Here is a 6,380-nt window from a genome sequence, read left to right on the forward strand (position 1 = left end):
AGAGTATTACAAAAAAAAGAAAGGTAACAAGTGTTGGCAAAGATATTGAGAAAAGGGAATAATTGTACACTATGTGTTGGACTATAAATTAGTACAATTATTATGAAAAACTGCAAAACTGCATAGAGATTCCTGAAAAAATCTAAAAATGAAATTACCATATGATCTAGCAATCCCACTTCTGGGTATTTACCTGAAAGATTTAAAATTGGTTTGTCAAGGAGAGTGTGCACTCCCATGTTAATTGCAGCTCTATTCATAAATGTCAAGTTATGGAATCAACATTTAGGTTATTTCCACATATTGTCTATTGTGAATAGTGCTTCAATGAACATGGGAGGGCTAATATCTCTTTGAAATCATGATTTCAATCCTTTCAGGTAAAAGCCCAGAAGTGGAAATTATTTCCAAAACTAACAGTTCTATTTTGAATTTTCAAAGAACTTTCATACTGTTTTCCATAGCAGCTGCACTATTTGTTATTCCCACCACAGTAAGCAAGCTTTCCAGTTTCTCTACAACCTTGCCAACACTTGTTGTCTTTTATTGATAGCAAAAAATTTGATAGCAGAAAATTATTTTTCTCAGTATATTACTATACATTTTCCAGAGCAATAGAAAAAATAGGAAATAGATATAAGAGAGTACTTCAAAAAATTCATAGATTCATATGACCTTTTTATTCTATTTTTCCATGAACTTTTTGAAGTATCCTCTGGATGGATGGATAGATAGAAAGATAGATAGATATGTGTGTATATGTATATGTATATGTATACATCATATATAAAAAGAGAGATTTATTATAATGAATTGGCTCACAGTTACAGAGGCTGAGAAGTCCCAATATGTGCAGTGAGTAAGCTGGAGACCCAGGAGAGCCGATGGTACAGTTCCAATCTGAAGCCAAAGGCCTCAGGACCAGGAGAGCTAATGGTGTAGTTCCAAGTAGGAGAAGACCAATGTCCCAACTCAAAGATAAAGCTTAATTCTTCCTTATGCTGCCTTTTTGCTCTATTCAGGCCTTCAACAGATTGAATGTGATCCTTCACATTGAGGAGGACAATCTGCTTTACTCAGTGTACTGATTCAAATATTAATCTTATTCAAAAACCCTCACAGACACACTCAGATAAATGTTTAACCAACCACCCACGCACTCTATGGCCCAGTCAAGTAGACACATAAAATTAACCATCATACGAGGTATCTTAGTGCAACAGATGCAATAAGCAGTCCTTATGATAACCTAAGAACTTTTACTTTCCAGAAATAGAGAAAAAAGTGTGCTATTTTAAGTTTGCACAATTATAGTTATACTACAAATAAAAATTGATGGCTTCTGGGCACTCAGAAGGGAACAAAGTGTCCAGTTCATGTAAGAATTTTTAGTAACATTCAATTTTTTTCCAAGTTCTTAAGATCAGCATTAAAGACAAAGGTAGCAGTATCTTTATATATTTAATTCTCTGGTAGAAAACAAAAGCACAATACTAACATTCTCTTTGGCACAAAATTTTCTTTCTGATTATTAAATCTTTGTTCTATAAGTTTAAAATTATAATACTGTAACAGCTGCTGTTCAAGGTTTAGAATAAGCAAAATCGCAAAAAAAAATGATAGTACTAGATATTACTTTATAATTGGTATACATGGCTTCATAATGGTTTCCTGGTTTTCTCTCCTTGATGAGATTATCGTTTTCATGAATTACTTATGGCTTTTTTATTTGTATCACTTAGGGTTCCAAACCCAGTACTTAAGAAACTTTAGATTAGTTTATCTGTCTCCGGGAAGTCTTTCTAAAATGTGCTTAGAAATACATTTCTAATGTGTAAGATCATGAGTTTCCCTCAATATGATTAGACAGCAGTCAAAATAATCTCTAAACAAGACAATTTTATTTTAGACATCTTTTGACATCAGTATACAGGTGTTATTCTTCATTCCTTTTTAAAACTGCATGCTATCCCATTTAACAGATGTACTATAATTTACTTAGCAAGCCCCATGTTGATCATGTTGATATACATGTAAATTCTTTCTTCTTCTTCTTTTTTTTTGGCTATTTATTTATTGAAAAATTGACATTATTCCTGTAGATTTCTCTAGGTTCTGAATTATGATGATTGCATTCCTGACATGTTGTTCAGCATTTTCTTTTATTCCTTATGTTTTCTGTGAATTGGCAGCTTGATTTAGAGGACTGATCAGATTTCAGTTTGATTTCTGGGAGAGTTATCCTTAGCTGATGTTTTATACTTCAACTTGCTGGTATATAACATCTAGTTGAATCCCTTGTTGTGATGTTAGCAGCAACTGAGGAGCATTATCTCTATCCATTAATTCAAGAGGAATTGCAAAATGGCTATATTCTAATTCTATCATACCTTCTTCATTTATTGGCTTGAATGAAAAGAAACTAACTCTCCTCCACTATTTAGTTACCCTTGGGTACAGTTCATATCAGAAATGCAGAATAAATAGTTCTTTACCATTATTTTCCAGTTTTCAGAATGATAAGTTGGTTCCTTAATATCCTTTAAAGGTGGTCAATGAAGGTTTTTTTTTTTTTAAGTATCATTTTAAACTCATGAATTTAAACATATTTGATGTATTTCAGCCCATTGTTTCTTTAGTGATTTTCAAATTTTCGCATCTCTGGCAGTCAGACACTCCTTAAGTTGGCTCATGAGTGCTTTTGATAGCCTTCTCCTTTATGGTTTAACAAGATATTTCAGACTCATCTTGTCTTAGACCTGGAATTGGACATTTCCATAAGGGGACCGCGTTTCTTTTATGGGTAAATGTTATTTCAATATTTAGAATATGGCAGATGGGTGGGTGCATTGCTAGTAGATTGGTCAGTTTAACAGTTTTTCTTCCATGGGACCAAAGAAAGCACTAAATGCCTGAAATTAGAATCAGCATATTTGTGGATTTGTGAATTAATGTCTCTGTAAATTGGTTAAAAAAAAGAAAGAAAAGAAAAAAGAAGGGAAGACATGCAAATAAGTCTTCTGTATTTTCTACTAAGATCTGATGAAAAAATTACTAGTTTAAGGTTCAAAAGATAAGCTTCAAGGCTTAGGTACTTCTTTGGTATTAAGTAAGTCATTTTACTGTTCTGAGTCATACATAATTTCTTCGACTTCAAAACAGAGATAATATTATCTACCACAGCTTTTATGAGGACCAGTACTGAAAGTACTTGATAATAATAGCTAACATTTTCTAGGGGGTTTCTATGTGCCAGTTCTTAATCTGAGTATATTACCTAGTTTATACCACTAAATCTGCGTAAAAGTGGAAAAGATACCATTATTATCTCCCCTTTATAAAGGAGAACACTGAAGATTGGAGAGGCTGAGTATCTTGCTGTTTCTATGAAGGGAAGTTAGAATGATCCTAAGAAACTGAGATCATTAAATAGTTTGGGAGCTGGATTTCCTATCCAGGAACAATGAGGCAAATTAAATCCACAGAGAATGTACAGGTGGAAGATCTGGAAATTGACTCGACATAACTAGTAGTAGCTGCCCAAATTAAGAAAAATTTAAAATACATTAAATTCATGATCAAAAGCAGAGCAAATACATTTGGATTCAATTACAAGAAGAGGAATGCAAAGTCATGATGGAAAGAAAACTTGGCAATGAGGATTCCAGGTTGAGCTCTTTTACAAACTGGCTGTCTGAGTTTGCCAAGAGATGTATTCTCTCTAGGACTCAGCTCTTCACAGGGGAGCTAGACTAGTGATTTCATAGATTAATGTGCGAGGATAAGAGTAGAATAGTAATGCTTGAGAATGACTTTATAATAACTCACTGTTAACATGCAAAGTAAAAAAAAAAAAGCAACTTTATAACATATTTAGGTTCCACTAATTCAGGTTTCTGAATCACTCATTGATTCCTTCATTTAACAATGCTTGTTGAATACTTACCATGTGCCCGCCACTCAAGCAATAGTGTTGCAGCAGTGAAAAAAATGAAGTCTCATGTTGCTAGTTTATATTCTAGTGAGGGAAAAAAGAAAATAAATAAATGATATATACTATGTCAGATGGTGATAAATGCTACAGACGAAATAATAAACAAGGGACATTAATGGTGAAGGGAAATACTCAGTCCCAGTTTCTTTGCTCTTTCTTGAATACACCAGGCCCAGCACTAAATTTGCACCTGCTGATACATATGCCTGGAACACCCTTCCCCCTAAGTATCCTCAAGGCTAACTCTCTCTCCTCTTTCAAATTTTTATTCAAAGGGCATCTACTGGATGAGACCCAACACAAGGGAAATTCCACCCTTTCCCACTCTGCTATTTTCTTTCCCATAGATCATATCTCCTTCTAACATATGATATAAATTGCTTACCTGTCTGTTTAATGTCTGTCTCCCCTGCCTAGAATGTAAGTTCCAAGAAGGAAAGCCTCTTTCTTCTGTTCAAAGATGTATTCCAAAGTCTAGACAGTGCCCAATAAGATGCAATGCTCAATAAATTGCTTAATAAGCAAATTGATCAATGAATGAATGCATGAATTAGGAGGATGATCTGGAAAGTCTTCTGAGGAGGTGACTAAATAGTAAAGCTTGATATTTAAAAATTGAAACTTAGGAAAATTGTTAATTAAATTGATAGAATATTATGTGGCCTTTAAAAATGATTTTTAAATGATATGTAGTAAGATTACAAAATCACTTGAAAACTACTTATGATATATGATTAAGTGAAAAACACAGGATGCAAAAATATGCTTATACTCACATTATTATTACAACCACAGAAAAAAGTCTTTAGAAGAAATGTTAGAGAAAAGTAAGCTACAAATACCAGTATATTTTATAGTGATTATTGGTGTTTCTCTTTGTTATTTTTTCTACTTTACAAATTTTTTATAATGTGATTATATCAACATTGATATAAAAATTAATTTTTTAAAAAGTTAATCTATATAATGCTACCTCTCATTCATAGGATTTATAAAAGTTTCTTTGCCTTGTTTGTATTTTACACTTAGAAATTAGACCTTAACAATGCAATAACCTCTGACAAGCAGGGACCCAGAGTTGAAAAGAGCACACCTGCATCACAAATGTTTCTCAGAATGACAAAAGAGGCAGAGAAAGAGGTCGAATCAACTATCATTCCTTCTATAGCAGCATCATACCTATCTGGAGTTTACCTCCCAAGGAGATTGTCTGCAGAGGAAGGAAATCCTATCAACTGAACGTGGCTGTCAAGAGAAAAACACGATGCATAAGTGATTATTGTAGGTACATAGCATTAGGAAGAGGAAATTGCCCAAGACCCTGCTTTATCCTGAGCTTTTGCATTATTTTGGTGATCGAGAGATGGTTGAGGTTCAGCAACACATACTCAGAGCCCAAGTATGCAAGAGATGTGTTATTCCACTCACCCCTCAGCATAATTCACTGAGGTAAGAATTATATTAACAAATGTCAAATGACAAGATGAAGAATAAAATAATTTTACCAGGGTCACACAACTAGATAGGTGGTGAAACGATAGTTCACAATAGATTCAAAGTGACTCTAAACACACTACTCAAAACTCACATATGGGGGAAGCAAAAACATCTAACATTTCTTGTAAGCTCCCTTTTCAACATACTATGGGCCCCTTAAATGTCAGAAATCAAATCTTTTTTTTAATAATGATTTTTGCTTTCAAAATTACCAACTACATTAATAAGACTTCAGCTTCTGAATCTACAGGAGTGTCAGCCTAGGCAACCATGAATTTTATTCCAAAGCTTTTCACGGTATTCAGACTGCCCTGGTGTGTGAGTAAAAAACTCATGGTGGGTGAGAGAGGTGCCACATTGGAATAGACGACTTTGCAATGAGTTGGAAACAGATCCTTTGCCTCAGTCCCTGCCCCCTCATGAAACCCACCTCAGGAATGGTTCTCAATGAGTACAAGTGAGAAGCAAAAGTCTACAGTGAACCTGAGGCTGGAACAAAAACTTGGCATTTGGTCCTCTTTGGTGGACCAGTTAACCAGGTCATGCCCTGAGGTGACTGCTTTTGTTGAATTATGATTATTTGCTAATTTGTTCTTAAATAAATTTCAGGATGGAAAAACAGTCTTTGAAATCAACAATTTAATATTTATAGGTGCACTTTCATGTATGTGCATCCATGTAAAGACTAAAATATATGAGCTTTAGCTTAAATATACAGTAAACATACCAGTGAGGAAGAAAAGCACATTGATTTTACTGCTGGATCTGGTGTCTTAGCCAAATTGGAGGCTAATAAAGTAATATGTTCCTGTTTATTTTAAGTGACAATCATAATTCTGATCTAAAACACGTCTCAATGACATTCATAAGAGAAAAAAAATGTCATAAG

The sequence above is a fragment of the Cynocephalus volans genome, chromosome 6 (assembly GCF_027409185.1).
Source record: "Cynocephalus volans isolate mCynVol1 chromosome 6, mCynVol1.pri, whole genome shotgun sequence".
In the NCBI taxonomy this organism is placed as follows: domain Eukaryota; kingdom Metazoa; phylum Chordata; class Mammalia; order Dermoptera; family Cynocephalidae; genus Cynocephalus; species Cynocephalus volans.